The sequence below is a fragment of the Monopterus albus genome, unplaced genomic scaffold (genome assembly GCF_001952655.1).
Source record: "Monopterus albus unplaced genomic scaffold, M_albus_1.0 scaffold63.1, whole genome shotgun sequence".
Lineage (NCBI taxonomy): Eukaryota > Metazoa > Chordata > Actinopteri > Synbranchiformes > Synbranchidae > Monopterus > Monopterus albus.
This window is the reverse complement of record NW_018127943.1, coordinates 1,812,988-1,831,013: the sequence shown is the minus strand read 5'-3', so window position 1 is coordinate 1,831,013 and position 18,026 is coordinate 1,812,988. Positions and strand designations below refer to the sequence as shown.

The 18,026-nt window shown below is 40.9% G+C and overlaps 1 protein-coding gene across 1 annotated transcript in view; it reads right to left on the bottom strand.

Moving 5' to 3' along the window:
* The window catches only part of sipa1l1 (signal-induced proliferation-associated 1 like 1), a 70,549-nt gene that overhangs the window by 37,400 nt on the left and 15,123 nt on the right, over positions 1-18,026 (bottom strand). Inside the window, 1 exon segment of the mRNA XM_020604087.1 lies at positions 1,810-1,876. The gene's annotated coding sequence lies outside the window, so the exon portion shown is untranslated.

The window sequence follows — 18,026 nt, the reverse complement described above, 5'->3', positions numbered from 1 at the left end:
TCACCCAGGACCTGTTTGCCTTGGGAGACCCTACCAGGGACATATAGCCCCCGACAACATAGCTCCTAGGATCACTCGGGTACTCAAACCCCTCCACCACAATAAGGTGGCGGTTCAAGGAGGGGTCGCAGTTATCAGTTGGTTTTAATGTTTGTGTGAGTGTAGATAGGAAAGCATACACTCTTCAAACTTCATTAAAGTTTGTGCAGAAAGTTTCAAAGTAGTTGATACAGACACACACACACACACACACACACACACACACACACACACACACTTTACTCATCAGCATCAATGACATCCCTGAAACAAAAAGTTTAAACAAAATGCAGTTGCAATGTCAAACCTCTTGTGTGAAAAAAATGTAATTGCGGCCTAGTGTTCTTAAACAGTCATCTGAAAGCCAAACAGATTTCTATCTCAACTTTTATGAGCTTGTATGAAGAAATGTCAGGCCAAGGCACAGAGGGAAGATAAGGAGACAATAAAAAAAATAAATCAAACATTCTTCTCTTTGAAAGTGCTGGAGGTTCAGCTCAGAACCTTTCAAAACAAAACTGTAATTGTGTGGAAAGATAAATGTGCTTTGCTGTTTTTGCTCCCTCTGCAGAGCATGGCAGTAGAGTGGGGTCTCCTCTCGGGCTCACTGAAATGTAAAAGTGGCTTTTGGGGGCTCTGAAGTCTGCCCATGTTGTCATTTCTCTCAAGGGTGAAATTGCAAGGGTGTTCTATGGCACATGATCCCCTATCCCCCAGCTATGACAGAGTGGTGAACATAGAGACTTGACCAAGTGATGGCAGGAGGGTCATTATATGAGTGCATGTAACACTACTCACGCAAAGTAACAAAATATCACTTTAAAACAATACCTCAAAAATGTCTCTTGATACTGTAGTGGCTCTAAAATATTTAATGCTGTGGTCTTTTTTCCCCCCCAAATACCTCAAACAACAACTACATGACTTGACTTGAGTCAGACTTAAGTTGCAAATCTGGGGACTTGAGACTTGCTTGACTAGCACTGCCACTTGACTTGGCAGAACAAAAAGCTGTGACACAACCACCATCCAACTTCATCTATCAATACAAAACTCAGAAAGAAAGGTAAGTACATGAATGTGTCTTCTCAGATGTTAGCCAACTTGTCTGGTCAAATGTTAACTAAAAAGCCAATGTGAAGTGTCAGACTTGGCTTTGAATAGATTACGCACTCAATTGAGAGGAGTTTCTCATTGCCTTTTTTATTTAATAGCTAAGGGTTGGTTTATAGCCTACGAATGCAGAATTAATAATCAGAGGAGGTTTGTGAATGTTTACTTAAATACATGACATTCCAATAACATTATCAGATCATCAGAATTTTGTATGACTTGCTTGACTTATAATAGTGACTCGACTTGACTTACTTTTCTCACAACCGTAACTTGGGATGTGCTTGAGACTTGAAGGTTAAGACCTGAGACTTACACATGTCTGGCTCATTCCCACCTCCGCTAAAAAGGGGCAAATGTGTGACCTGCTCTAAACCAGAGAGCTGTACGGTGCTGCAGCAAGGTCACAGCCTTAATTGTACAATCTAAATTTAGTCTTATTTTATCCAAATGACCACTCATACAATTCTATCAGCAGCTTTTTACTGTCAAACAGATGTTTCTGTAGCACTGAGTAACAAATATGGCATCTAATTTCCATATTTGTGACTCACTTCTCCATCGACATGTTTATTTTCACTGTGATGTGTGATTTATCCAAATCCTCTTCCCATATGCATATGCAGATTCTTTATGGGAAATGTAAAATATTATTACCTGGCCTTGATTAACAACAGCTCTCCTTTGACGGTGTGTGTCTGGCTCTCTCATATACACAAATGACCTAAAAAGACAAAAGAAAGAAAAAGTTTAATGTTGATAGGATCAACCTCTGCCTCTTTCATTTTAGCTAAAGTTTCTTATAATCTGATGAGTGGAGCAATGGATTTGCAATACACTGACAACTAATACAGAAGTCACAACAAAATTCTGTGTTTGGTAAGGCTACTGCAAATTGTATAATTTTAATAATAATGTCACCCATTGTAACATGCCAACTTCTTATATTGACATGGAAATGAGCAGAAAGTGAAGACTATGACTTCTTTCAACAGAGACTAGCTAGTGAGTTTGTGAACACACAGTTTTCAGTGCTTTTAAATACAGTATCTTAACAAGTGAACATGTTAACACACCCCTTACTCTACCCCTCTGGATACGAAAAGAAAAAAAAACAAAAAAAAAAAAACAAACAGTACAGGGATTTAGATGAGTGGGACCAAGGATAAGTGCGATTTAGTGTTTCAGGACCATCATGTGCATCTATGACACATACAGTAGCCATGAGCTTCCAGCATCGCCTGTGTGTGTGTGGTTGTATATGCATGTCTTTGCTGTCGCTACAGCAAACTGCTAGTGACAGGACACTAAGAACACATACAGGAAAGGGGATTTACCACAGCATCACATGCATGACAACTTCTTTGTTCTTAACCAAAGCCACAAACCATTATGGTGTGTCCACATTATTGTGCAAAAAGGCTTTTGTGGGCGCCTCATCATTGTAGTGTCTGTGGTGCACTGCACAGGCTCTGCATGGTAAGCAGCATGAAGCAAGGGTGTGCTGAAAGTTCAAATTTGTTCATCTTTAACTCCGGATGCACTGACCTTTGTGCACGCAGCCAATCGCTGCTTGAACTGACATGAAACAAGTTAGCCAACTTGTGTTCTACTTTGCCCTGGCTGCGCCTATACTCACAGAACTTAAGAAAACTAAATAACCAGTTATTTCACACACATACATCAGTGTTTAAATGTGCATAAGTGTGCTCCTGGGTGTGCACAGATTCTTTTCTTACCCAAGAACAAATCCCAGATAAGAAAACTTTGGTGAATGCTAGTGTCTGTGAAAACTTCATAAGTAGGTTTAACAAACAAATTTGTTGGTGAATGAGACCCATAGTTCCTGTTGCTCTTCCTAGTACTGCAGACAGCTGACAGAGCTCCACACAGCACTGGCTGACCTGGGCATTATACTATTGCTGGTGACTGGAAGGTCCACTTGAATCTACTGTAGCTGACATTAAATTGCTTTAGCCTCTGTGGACCTGTCATTATAGTGTGTGGCTTGTGCGGCAGGTGTGGAGTTCAGTTTCTACTGTCAGGATAGCAGGATGTTGTGCCAGATTTTTCTGTTCCATGTCATTCTCCTGTGGAAACCCCATTAAGTTACAACCACATTTAGGTTCAGGATGTCCACCCATCCATGAAACAGACAGGTAGCTGCTCAGTGGACCGATGAGGCACAACAAAAGTTCAAACAGCCCCTGTACCACAAATCCAGAGGGCACACAACAACTGACCCAACAGGATTACTACAAATAAAAGTCACATTTTTGACCAAAATGGGAGTTTTGTATCACTGGTCTGATTCTACCAAAAACATGAACAGATGATGCATTTATGTACTTCTGGATTACACAGTACTATAAATGGCCAGACAGAGGTGGCAAGGTTCAGAGCTTTGGTTTAAGAAACATCTGTTGTGCTAGATGGAGGCTGCTGTGTTGGTTTTGCTTTGCACTTCCCTGAATGATTTGTCAGACTGTGTGTCTGCAAGTCTGGATTTTAAGCCTGTTAAGCCTGAAGGTGCCTGTCATTGTTCTTGCTGCATCCACACCTTCTGTCTTTAATCTCACTGCTTTCATGAACTAGTTGCAATACAAATCACTACATGTTAACAATCAGTGATCCAGTGTAGTACTGTAGATATTTAAATAAGAAAATAACTGATTATTACAGTCACTTGGGCTACAAAACCTAAACCCAAATCAAAAGCAATAGCAAGAGAGGTTTTTAACGGTGTGGGGGCCTTTTATGGAGCACTTTCACAACTCCCAAACAAGTTAGGGAGAGGATTTTATATCTCCTTGGGCCATCCTTGATTGGCTAGCGTACGGGCTCATAGTCTACATGTACGGTTGCTCTTCTATCTTGTTTACTGGCACTGGGTTTATTAGCAGTGTGTAGGTTTAGACAGCGTGGGGGTGTCTTTTTTTTCGGGTAATGTTTGCATTTCTCTCTTTTCACTGTACCCAGACAGGTTTACTCTTCCTGAACAGAATAGACCTCTTGTCAATGTTAGATGCCTGTCGTTCACATTATGGTATCTGTTTCTTTGTTCAAAAAGTTAATAAAAATATTTCTGAGGGAAAAAAAAAGCAATAGCAAAGGAGCTAATAGGCTAAGCTGAGAAAAGGTCACTTGTTAAGACAAGCAGTAGTTGTTTTTTTCCTGTGGAATACCCTGGCACTTGCTGACATTTACAGCAAAACACATGCTGTGATACATGGTTCAGTCTTGGGTGTCTCCATAAGACAATAAATAAGTAAACAGTGAAGAACTAATGCATGCACTCAGGCACACACAAAGGCTGAATGAGTGTCCTATCAGAGAGGTTCCATCCATTTACTGTACTATTGGGGCCTAAAAATAAACAACCAATCTGCAGGCATTACCACTGAAGGACAGCGTAGGGTCCTAAGACCCAGATGGATTTGGCAGTAGCTGCAGTGAAGCACTAATCCAACATTCAGTATTGGCATCTGTGCAATATCAGTAAAAAGCTAGATGTGCCTTGAACAAGCTACAGAAAAGAAGCCAGCCATAGAGAGGCTAGAGATCAGATATAAAGAGGTGGCAATTGACATAAAAAGCTTTGAGGAACCTCAGAATTACATTTGCGAAGTTTAGTGCATCAACAGAAAACTGTTCAAGAGAGAATAGCAATGCATTTAGCAAATGATCTTTTTTTTTCCAACTCCTAGCATCTGCAGCATCAGTTTGGAGGCCGGTCCGACCTCAGCCGTTAGGTGGCTTTGTTAAAATAAAACCAATGTGAAATTTGTCTTCCTGAGAGCACTCTCAGCCATTGTCTGCCTTCATCCATTCAATTACACTTAATAGAACAAAATGTCATTAAACTGGCAAAACACATCCTGAGAGAACAGCGCGGTCAGCTCTGCTCAGACGGTAACAATGAAGCGGCCCGGTCCTCTGCAAGAGCCACCTCCGCACCGCCACTGAGAGCCCTCTAATCTGTGCCAATCAGATGACGCCAAACAGCCATTTGTTGTCGAATTGGGAACCAGAACACGCCCCCTCCTCATTTCAACAGGCACTGCAGACCCTCGCAAAATCCTGGCAACATAGCAGAAGCAGGCATAGCAGTGAGAGTGACAGAAATAGCAGAGTGGTGAATAATAGAGAAAAAGGACTATGGTATAATTAACATGGAGGGCTGGGGGCTGATGTACTATAGAGAGATAAAGAAACAGAATGAAATAAGGGTGTTAAGAAAAACGCTAGAGAAGAGATATGCAGGGAAAAATGAGAGAGCAAACTAAACCACAACCCTGTCACCAAAAGTCAAGAGTAAACAAAATCCTGGTAAGAGTCAAAAAAACACATAAGTCTTGAAACAAGGACTGTGCTATGTCACAAGTCTTGAAACAAGGACTGTGCTATGTACAAATCAACAAATACATGTGCACAAACCAAAAAGTCCATATATGCTGCTCCTTAGTAGAAGAACTCATTAGATGCATTACTAAACATTAGTTCACATCTTGAGGGAAAAAGGCAGGGCCAGAAACAGAAGATAATTGCAGGTTTCCCAGCAATGGATATCGGCAATCAGAAAAGAGCTGCAGATTTGCAAAATGGCGCAGCTCTGTGTGGGCAACGGTGAGCTGGAACAGCACTGCTGCAAAGAGAGGAGTGAGAAAGGATGAGAATGAAAGTGGCTCACTCTTCAATACTTATGTACGTGTGGTTTCTATGGCAGACGTTCGAGGAGGACAGACAAACAGATATGTGGAGGGGTGGTGAGAAATGCCAGGCATGATAAATAAGGAAGGGAAATATGAATGAAGCCACAGAGGAATTTAATACAGATTCCCACTTGAGCTCTCAAATCCTAGGGTAAGCTTATTAAATTTAAAAGTACGTCTTTTTCTCTCCAAGTCTCTGCACACAAAAACAGCATTTTTCATCAACCAAAAACTGGGTAATTCCCAAACAATCTCCAAAGCATATATACATTTTAAAACTCGATCTTGGTGTTTTGGACAAGTGGTACAGTCACCTCTAAAGTTAAAATGAGCTCTCGTTTTAAATCTCAATATAGCAATCACACAGCACAGGTGCCGTCATTACCCTGTATTTATGCTGGTTTTCTCAGATAAAATGTAACCATGAAATAATGACTTTGTTAGCGCAGTAGCTTGAGAGTAACTCAGAGTATCAATTGTGTGTGTGCAGTATGGCCAGTCACAGGAATAAGTATAACACAGTATAATAAGATGTAATAATGTAAACCACATTCGATACGAGAGCTCGAAGATTAAAATAGGTGGGTGGCTTTTAGAGGTTCATGAATGGGAATAAAACCAAATCAATATTAGATGTTGAAGGCTGATACATTAGTATGTGAGAATGAACAAAAACTGATAATTAAATATCTAAATGGCATAAACATTTATGGACCTAATGCCAAAATGTACTAAGCTAACACAATGTTAAGCTAATAATGGCCAGCCTATTTATCACCTGGCTCTAATGGATACCACGTGGCTTTTAACTCAAAAGATCATAAACAGTCCTACTGTATGCAGCATCATAAGCACATAACACATGCCATGTAAAGGACCGAGTCAAGTCCGTTGACTTCCTGTCAGTGAAGTCACTGTGAAAGTCAAACAGAAGAACAACCTGCACCAACATTATTTAGAAGATATGACAGAAAATATATGTATTTTATTGCCAACAGAGGACAGAAAATACCACTCTGCAGAAGAAATTGCATTTCAAAATAACAGACTAAAGTCCCTTAATATTAAAGTGAATAATGTAAAAGTTAAACACAGATAGCTGTAATGTGCAGTGAATATATAGTAAGGAAACCCTGTTCCTTCCTGATGCTTTCCAACCCAGGGCTGTGTCAGCCTGTGCTACAGCCAAGGAAGCTGTCTCACATTCCTGCAGGAAACACATCTTAGCCACTTCCTGCTTCCCTTGAGGAAGTGGCAGGTCAGGCAGAAAAATCAGAGAGACAGTTGCATTCAAGACGGAAGTCTGGGTGACAGTGATTTTTGATATGCATCTTTTAGAACTCTAAAACACCCCACAGCAGGGTTTCCTCCAATGGTGTATCCCAGTTTGGCACAAAATGTTGTACTTTTCTTGATATACCAAAAAAGACATTTTAACAGGAGCTATTTCTGTTTTGAAAACAGAAATCTGAGTCTCGCATCTGATTGCTCAACATGACAATGCACAACAAAAGGGGGGTTTTAAAGAAAGTAATGTGCAACATTCTGTTTATTGTATCATTGTCAGTTGTTATTTGAACTGTGCCTATCTGTCCTTTACATTCTCAAAACATTGCAGAGAGCCCTGCACAAGATCATCTGTGGAACTACCCTAAACAAGGATGCAGCAATGATGGGCCTAAAATCACCTAGTTTGACCTAGAAAGCCTGAAAACAAACTATTTAATTTTTCAATGCCATCCCTTTCTGGCTTCACTGCAGCCATTATAAAGCAGCAAAAGTGGCAGGGGTTCGAATAAGATGTGGCTCACCAGGATTCGTCCTAATGGAATTGACACTGGACAACAATGGCCCATGGTTACCACGGCTGTCTAAACCTACACACTGCTAATAAACCCAATGCCAGTAAAGAATAAATTGCATCCTTTGTACTGGGGCTCCTGCTGACAGGTAGGTAGAAGGTTTTGCCCAATTACAGGGGATGAAGCAGGATAAGGTGGGCCACCAGAATAGACCTAATGAGGACGTGGTATGATTGCTACGGTGCTGGAGAGTCGCACGCTCATTTGTGCCCACAGCAAGTGTATTCGATTGGTACAGAATGGCCAGAATGAAGTGGCGAGAGAGCAACACAGCTACATAGGGAGAGATAATGGAAGTGAGAAGGATTGATTCCTCACTCAATGTGAGAGCATGTGGGAGGAGATGAGATGCTGAGACTGAAAGTGGGAAAGAGAGAGATGAACACAAAGTCAGTAGTTATTCCACCAAGTCAGCTATCCCCTCATACTCTTCTTTCTATCCATCCATTCTTCCCTCTCAATCACAGAAACACAGCTGGCAGAGGTGGCACATTAAGGGAACTGTCCATAATGCTACAAAGCTCTCCAATCCCTGCACACAAACACATCTAAGCCTGTAACCACAGTCATTTTGTCAAGGCTGTGCAGCATTTATCAGGGGCAGAACAAAACCTGGGAAACCAGAGCATGAAACGTACGACAAGAAAGGAGTGCTCTGCTCCATGTGGACAACTTTTAGTCAATGCAAACTTAGTGTCCACTATGTTCAATGTAGCTATTCTTTACATTCACATAATCATATATCCTCACATAATCAGTGTTGCAGTATTAACAGAGGTTGTTCATAGAATACCAAAGAACCAATCCACAACTGATGCAGGGGATTCCACTGTGTGCAGTACTATCATATTTATCCTGTCTTTTATGAACATGAAAGTCAAATTCCACCCTTTCCTTCCTGTGAGAAATATGACTATTTGTAGTGTATCACCACAGCCCCTGCCATCTGATCCGACACTCACTGTCCACTGCTGCTGTCTTCTCAACTGAGAGCTAAATGGAAAATTTTATTCTGCAGCACTTCCTCCCCCCCCCCATACTGTATTCTTAGATCCAGGCTGAAGAGATAGGGAAAAACTGTGCAGCTTTATAAACTGAAAACCTCAATTTAAAAACAAACTCAAATGTACATTTTAGATGTATCAAAGATTTAAATGGCATGCAACAGCAATCATTCTTAAATAAGTGAAATCCACCATCATCTAAGACCAACTATAAGCCTAAACAAATTCAGATTGGTCAGGTACCATGTCTATATTAAAATAATAAAATAAAAAAAGAGCCAATCCCAGCCAACACTGGGCAAGAGGTGATGTACACCCTGCACAGCCTGCTGCTCCATCACAGGGCTGACACAGAGACAGACAACCACTCACACAGGCAATTTAGGGGCACCAGTCAACCTCACCTGCAAGTCTTTGTGGGAGGAAGCCGGAGCACCAGAACAAACCCCACAAAAGGAACAGGGAGAACATGCAAATTCCTCACAGAAAGGCCCCGGTCGCCCACGAGGGTCGAACCCAGAACAGAATGGCCATTTCCACAATTTTTTGAGATTTTATAGACAAATTGATTAATCGTTTAATCAGGAAAGTACAATATTAATTGATAAATGAACACAACTGTTAGTTATAGCCCTGAAGGTAATGTTGGCTGTCATTGTCTTAAATCTATATCTCAGATTTTGATTACAGCTTCTGTTTGAAACATACCAAGTGACTTCCAGGGCTCTAAATTATAAGACATCTGATGACTTTATTGACCACCATTGCTGCTTTGGGCTCCTCAAACACTTCATTATTTCTCACAAGCTTTCTGTTTGATCTCTATTTCTATCTCATTACAGCACTTTCTACCAGTCTCTCCTCCCTGGTGTGTTTTTCTTTCACTCTCCCCACCATCTTTTATTCCATTCTCCCCCTCTCTTCCTTGTACTTGTGTGCATGTAGTGTCTGTAACTGTGTGTCTATGTGTGTGTGTGGGAGTGTGGGAGGGTTGCTGGCTGGAGGAGGAGGAGGTGAGAGAGAAAGAAGAAGAAGCGAGAGAGGGAAAAAAAAACACACTGGGAGAAGCAAAGCTCTTACTGGAACCAAACATGCTGTTTCAATCTCACAGATGAGGGCTGCCTACTCACCACTTTTTTTAAATCTTGAAGCAGATTACTCCTCAATTTTACTATCTTTATTATTCTTTAAGATTTTATAACTAATTGAAACATTGTCCTGTCTAGGACAGCCAGAACAGTGTCCATTTGCATTTTGCCACCCAACTAAATTACATTAGAGTTGCTAGACCCACCATCTGTCCTGTGTCTACACTGTATATCAAGTAGGTGCTAACTTTATTGTGCTGGGACAGATTATTAATTTGATCGTGGACAAAAGGGAAACAAATTTACAGAAAGTCTACTGCTTCTCTAACACAATCGCAGTGATAACAGGATACAACAAAACAGCCATAAGGTGTTAAGCTTAATGGAAAAATATGTGAAATAGTATTTTAGAGACTGCATGTAAAAATATATATATATAAATAAGTGCTATTTTTTCACAAAGAGTATAGGGAAGCAGGTGGCTAAAACCTTTATGGCAGCCAAAATCTACCAAATCTATAATCTACATATTTTTGCCAAAGGTGGTGGCAATAACTACAACTGATACCTGTACGGGCTGAACTATAACAAGATCAGAGCTGAACAAAGCACATACCAGAACATTCTCTCATGCTCCTGAAGACTGAACCTGCCCAACATTACCTGAAAATCAGAATATGGTTTTAGTTTCAGTGATACCTCCTCAGTTAGGACCAGAAGGACTTGTATGAAACCCTTATCTAAAAAGCAAAATATCACTTAAAACATTAACATGTTTTACAGCAGAGCCTTGATACGGAGATGGAGAAAACAACAGGAGCTTTGGCTGTGTGCGAATAACTTGATGACTGCTTATATTTTATTCCTTTTCAAATATCATAAATAGCTGGAGAATATTCTGCACTTTGACAGATTTAAATATAATAAATGATCAAGTTATTAATAAAGCATCATCTAATACACAGATCCATCTGTTTGTGGGGTGACACAGTCTTTCAGCTTGTTAAAATCAGCTCCAAATGCCTCTGGGGAAAAAAAAGTACCAGTGCTAAATTTTATGAAGTATCTCTAATCCAAGTTCAAGGACCATCAGACACACACTAACAAGACTCTAAAAATTATCATGACTATAATGAAGCACAAGCCTTAATTGCCACAGTCTAATGAATATCATCCATTAGAGAAGTGATCTACATGTATAATGCACAGAGCCAGCACCAAAGAAGAGTGTGCACAGTAACAATCCCCAAACATGCTTCACACATAAATGCAAGTTGTACATTTGGAAAGGTTAACAAGAGCGCAGTGTCCAGTGCATTCACAGCTCAAACAAGTCATCTGGCAAGTGTTCTTTAAACACACACACATTTCATTTCCCCTCCGTGGAGGCTGGCTGGATTTCCTGGAAAGCTGAGGCAGCAGCAGTCGCCAGTTCTGCAGACTAAGATCCATCTGTGTGGTCCACTTAATTCATTTGATTTGACTTGATCTGAGCTTTGTGCTGATTGCTACCAACTTTAACGTTATAGGACTGGATCCAAATAAAGATATTTGCTTTGGAACAATGGGACACAAGAATGGATGTGATCTCGTGAGAACAGCAGGATTGTCTGCTGCCAGAGGTTCTAGTCATTATCTGACAGCCAGGTAGTGTGCTGTCCACAGTGTCTACAAGGCGTGACTGTCAAGGACTGAAAATCTGTGCTGGTTAGTAAAAACAATCTTTAACTGTGGTCTGTCTCAGCTAGTCTTCATGTGTCCATCATTAAACACATGGCCTAGTGGGGGAAGTCTTTATTTCAGGCAAAGCAGTGCATCCCTAGCTACAATGGTCTGTATCGAACCCTCCAATTGAGAACAATATCATGTGTTATATCTCATGTGTCGGCTTTACTGTCATCTGCCCATACAACAGGCTATTAGTACAAACTGCTAACATGGACCTTGGCCTGCTCGTCTGTTTCAGAATACTGGCATTCAGCCTAATGAGGCCTGCTAATGGTCCACCCTTGTCAGTCTTGGGGAAAACCTTCTACTGTGCAAACTGGAACACATGTACACAGTTGCTCAGTACACACCCCCTCTTTCTATCCCCATCCACAGTTGCTTAGTTGATCAAAGAACAAACATAACCTAAGCATGAGTCAACTACAGACCAAAACTCTGCCTGTAATATTCTCTATCTGACATTCTCCGGGCACCTTTCACTTCTAAACAGAAATCAAAGATCTGTGGAGGTTAACCTGGGCTTCCACAGCTGAACTCACTTTTTCGGATGACAAACTCAGCAAGTCTCAGAAAGGAATAACTGATTCCCCTATGGGCATGAATTTTGTTAACACTTAACCATTAACAAAACAGCTTCTTTTTATGCTGCCGTTTTCTGACTGGGAAATCTAGAGACTGGCTAATGTTCAGAAAATGACAGACATCTTACATATTTATCATGACCCATATTTTTAGGCAGCAACAGGAACGTATGCAATGGAAATAAGCAGATAAACCTGAATGAGACATACAGTAGCTATGTGGACCACCTTCTGTTACACCCGTTTCCCACTGGGAATGTGGTGGTGACTGCTGCTGCAGGACCTAACTTTGACTAGCTTAGCAAAGCCACACTTTCACAGGAACTTGTCCATTAGCCATGCTCTGTAATATTACCAGTTAATGATTATGAGCCCTGTTTCAACACGTGTTTAAAGTGTGGTCTCAGTGGGTTCATATGATGCAGGGGAGTTACATATGAAACCAAACACCCTAGTGTTGACAGCTCTGCTTCAGAGTTCATAAAAAAGGTCCATCTGAAGTGCTGGTAGCTCAGATAGTTAAACAACATAAAAAGCATTACTTAAATGTCTAATTAAACAAAACTAAGTCTGGGTAATCACTCATTCTTAGGAGTGCAATGGGGTGAGAACTATAAAAGCAACTGCATAATCCATCAATATGCACGGACTAAGAAGTACAGAAACTCTGACTTAAAGCAGACTAAAAAAGGTATTATGATGACCCATGCAAAGCAGGTTTTAAAATCTGCCCCTTACTATGAGAAGGGAAAGTCAGATAAGAGAAATTCTAAGTGTTTCAATGAGAGGGCAGATGACAGAAAAGAACAAGAGATGCAGGTTTCTAGAGAGCAGAGCTCTTCTATCCACTCACCCCAACCGGTCAAGGCAGGCAACCTGATTCAGTCAGAGGTTTTTAAAGGAAGGGGTTCATTGTAGTCTATGGATTTAGACTTTATTAATTCTCCCTGGCTTGTTACAAGGGTGAAAATTAAAGTGAAACTCAAACAGCCTGATCATTAATCTTGGATATAAAACAGAGCCGAATATGACAAAAATGTTGTGATTAAAAAGAATGTGCACTTTGGTATGATTTTTAGGAGAAAGCTTAATACAAAACAAATCATGCTGTGGTATACTGGATTCAGGCAGAGCATTAGCACAAGCTGCAGGTCATAAAAATGTCCAGATGTCTGGCAGAACGCACAAGAACGCAGAAGGGGATTTAATGAGCTGGTTCTTTCCCCACTCAGCTACTGATTCCTTCCAGTCGTGAACCAAATCCCCGTTGGGAACACCAAAGAATTTGAAAGGATCTGATCTCAATATTGTTTTGTTTTCAAAGGATGCGATTGGCATGTATTTAAAAAAATATATTATAATTACAAATATGTAAGGTTGTTTTATTTTTAAAAAGTAATTTCCCAAACCAGCTAGGTACTGTTTTTAGTAAAGTTTAGACACAACAGGAGTAAGTAGGGAGACTGTTTGGGATTGTTTGTTTTCAGATGCAGATCAACACACATTTGATCTTCTGTGTACTTCTGCCACATTGACAATGTTAAAGGGACTGACTCAAAATCAACTATAGTGCCCATGTTCACTGTCACCAAGGACATGTCACCCAGTGCCATATGGCTCATTTATGTGTTTTAATGGTTTTGGACCACTGTAGAGGTCTATGGCACAGGCAATTAGGATACATTCTTTGCTAGTTTTGGTCTAGAGCATGGATCAGGCCATGTATTTCTGTCCAAACCCAATCTGTGCCCAAGACTGTGGTGTCCAGAACCAACAAGCTTAGAGTATGTAATGTCCAAACCCAAGTCGAGCTCGACACAGTTGAGATTGCACTGTATTTTTCCCCTTATCATTTAGACGAAGTAGACATCTGAATGCTCCAGCTGACTAGCCTAAAGTTTGACCTACATGTCCAAACCTGACTCAGACCCAAACATAATTTCTAAATTTTTGTCTGAACCCAGCCCAAACCCAACAGGCTCAGTTCAGGTGTCCACACTCTATTTTGGTCTGATTTTAATAACTGGAAAAAAAAGAAAATACTATAACAATATCCAGTGGAAAATCTTGGAGGAATGGAGAAATTTAAGGCACATTAGTTTGGTAAAACGTTGGACATTTATATTTATAGAGCCGGCCTGGGGTGTGCCATGACTGTACTGCACCTTTTCAAAAGACTGTCGTCAGGGGCTTCAAGAAACAAAGGATGCATGACACGAGAGACTGGAAATAACCTTCCACACAATGACACTTTTCCCTGTTCTGGTCTAATCGTGTAGACTGATGAAAGCACGTGCCTGATGCAATACAGACAAGAAGGAATTAATGATCCTGGTTACTGGTGTTGGTATTCCTTCACAAACCAATATGAATTAGGCTTAACCCAAATATGCTTGCATAAACTGATTTCTTAAGACTCAAATTAAAGTGTTGCCACATTTGCCAATAGGTTGTCACATTCTGCATTTCACCTGAAATAATTAGCACCTTTTAAGTACTTCTTATGTAACCCACTCTACCTAAGCCTGGGCTCCAATCGTCAGCTGGCAATCCTTTACAAATACCAAGACTGTTTAAAAAAACGATGTAAAATCAACACCTTTTAAATTGGCCCATAGAAATATCAACCTCACACCCCATACCAAGACACTGCCCCACATTAGAGAAGTGAGTCAGTAGAGTGTGGGGTAGGCCATGATACAGAGGGAGTGAAGAAGTCTACTGTATACAGCTCCATCAAGGTGTACAGGCAAGCTTAGAGAATTTACAGAAACTCAGATTATATTCTCTGTGGATTTCATTTCAAAGCCATTTCAAAGTCACCACAAGCCAGCATAAGCAGCTTTGTTCCTTTGCCATCTATCCTCACTTTCTTCCCAATCTAAACATATCATCATTGTTTTAGCTACAGCTCTCTGTCAAGTCGCAGCTGTCTGCTTTTCACATTCACATGGGGACATGAGCATCGGTTTTCCTCTCCCACACTCTTCAGCTGTTTGGAAAACAGGGATACAGGCTGGCAACACCGCTGTAACAAATCTATTTGTTGGTTAAACCTTCTCCAGAGTGGAGCCTGGATTGGGTCTGCTTTTAGCTGCTGCTGCTGCTATTCAGCAAACCCTGTAGTGTGTTTTGCATTCGCACAGCCAGAGAGCTTTGATGGGCCAAGCTATTCCTGAAGCTCCTGACTTGCCAGCAGGAGTTCACCCAGCGGCCACAAAAGCCTCCAGCTTACCATCATCACGGCTGTAGTCATCAGAAGTGTATGATAGTTTAGAGAGGAAGGTGGGGTGGAGAAAAGAAGAACACAAAGCATTATCCAGAAAACTGAGCAAAAACTAAAAAGAGGGGTTGAAAATCCAGGACAGCACTACAGATAGAAGTCTAAAGACAAAGGGAGACAGAAAAGAAGATGTTATGGAGAGAGAGAGAAGGGTGAAGTCCCAATCTGAATTCACAAGTTCAGCTGGAAAAACCTTTCCATTCTCTCCACTCTCCCCTGAATCCAGACTGCAATGTGTCTGTGCTTTACAATGAGCACAGGAAAAGCACTAATGTCAAAGACACAGGAAGCCAGGAAAGAGTTTGTCTGGGTGCATCAGTGTATCCGTTTGTATGCTGGCTCTCCAAAAATAAAAAATAAAATAAAAAACACCACCTGCTGCACCTCAGTTCCTGATACATAAGGTTTCCGCATTAGCAAACCTTAGCTCTTCAGCATTTATGTTTGACTACAATCTCACAAAGCACAAGCCACCACAGTTTTGTCGACTGTGTGGGTGTGTAGGTCCGTGTGGTGCCTATTGAGAGCCAACAGTGTGGTAAAACCTTGATAATGAAAGCTATAAATCACAGCTACCACATCCCCAGCCTCAAAGCTCATAAAGCTGCAGCCCACAACAGCCTCATAACAAAAACATGCTTTCTTTTTTAAAGCTTCTTCATCAGATCTTTTCGTCTCTTTCTCATTCACACCAAAACAACAGCACTGGCAAGGGTATCCATGGCACAGTAAAGTCACCAGGATGACTCTTACCTCTTGTCTTCTCATAACACTGTCTCCAAGGCAATTCAAAGGAGGAGGAGTTAGTAATGTTTTTGAACCTGAAATATTTTTCTCTCCTCGCTAACTTTGCACATGATCCATGCTAATGCCGAGTACTGTACCTGCATTCATGTCACTATCTGACCTAAGAAATATTTCCTGTCAGCACGCCACTTTGTGTTGTATTCTGTGCAACAGGAAAACACGCTTTATTTATCTGTGTACATTAACAGATGAACACTCGAGACTCTACTTGCAAATGGATCTATGTTTCCTAAACAATAAGATTTGATTTCTATGCTATTACTATCTTGAACAAATGAAGCATTTTTATATGGAATCTGCATGCATGCTACCTCATAGTACATAAAGTCAAAAATTTTGAGTCAGTGCTTTATGCTACTTTACCAGCCCACACATATGCCCCTGGCAAGAAGCATCCTAAACAAGCCGAGGAAATAATCGCAGCTCAAACATCAAGGTCAGTTAAAAAAAAAATAATAATAAGGAGAGAGAGAGAGAGAGAGAAAGGTGTATGCAAATGCTTTTAATCCTGACATCTGAAGACACAAGCGTAGTACTTACAGCAATTAGCCCACAGTCCTGTTCTCTCTTTTCTCTTTGTTGTGCTGACACTGAACAATCTAAAAGCACCAAACACAGTCCCAGGTAGCATCATTAACAGGGAAAGGCAAAAAAAACTAACAAGCTTTGTGGAAAGCCAGCTTAAATTCATCAATCAACTTAACAAGAGAGGTTTGTCAAGAGTAAATAACATATAAACAAATTTTCATATTTTGGCAATCACAAAGTGGCTAGTGGTTTAGTTGTACATTCACATTTTTGGTAGTCAGTAGGTAAACATGAGAACAGCAGAGCTACACAAGAATGAATCCAATAAAAACCATCCATCCTAAAACTAAGCAACATATGTAACTCATTGGCAGCTGATTGAAAAGGGAAATTAATCATTAATATTCCGTAACCATGCATAGATCCAACTCTCAAAGGGACATTGTTGAGGGCCACCGAAGTAGAAAAACTGCATTTGTATGGATTTGGCCTAACCCAGCTGAGGCAAACAGCTGGGTCACAAGATGGGTCAGGGGATGAGGAACAAGACTGACAAGTGCATGTTTAATGGCTGTGAGAAAGTGTGCAGGGTTCCTGGGTAATCGTTATAAGAGATGGGCGGGAACAAGGACAAGGCTACAGACAGCAAGCCCTGTGACACTTTGACAGATGTGAGGCTTTGCAGCTCCCAAAGGGCACAACTGAGAAAAGGCCTTTGAATAAATGGCCTATTGCTAAGCTTTCTGTGCGCTGCCCTCAGCCCCGGAGCTCACAACCAAAGAAAGGATAAAGCCATTGTTTGACTCCTGGCAAAACAAAACAATTAAGTGCAAGACTGGATCTTCTTGAAGTTCACCTTTCCCTCATCATTTTAAAACCTTGGCTGCTCTCCTAGTATTTCTCTCTGCCCTCTTCCTTTTCTACCTGTATGGATCTAATATTAGTTCTCATTTCCTTCTGGTTTGTTCACTCCACTTTTAGTGCCTAAACCAAACTTTTTTTCTTGCCTCTCCTTATCTTTGCATCAACTGTATCCTGTCATGCTCCTCTCAAGATCTCAGTTTCTACCCGTGTTTTCTGATGTAATTTTCTGTGGCCATCTACGATCTCCCCCTCCTCCTACGTTCCACCCCTTCTATTTTGCCAGCTCATTTGAGAGCAGTGAGAATGGCTGCAGACAGTGCCAGAGGCACAGATCTAAACCCACAGGTGCCTGTTGATCTCTACCATGTCCCCATCAGACACTGTCAGAGGGTCCACAAATGGTTAAAGCCAGGAGAA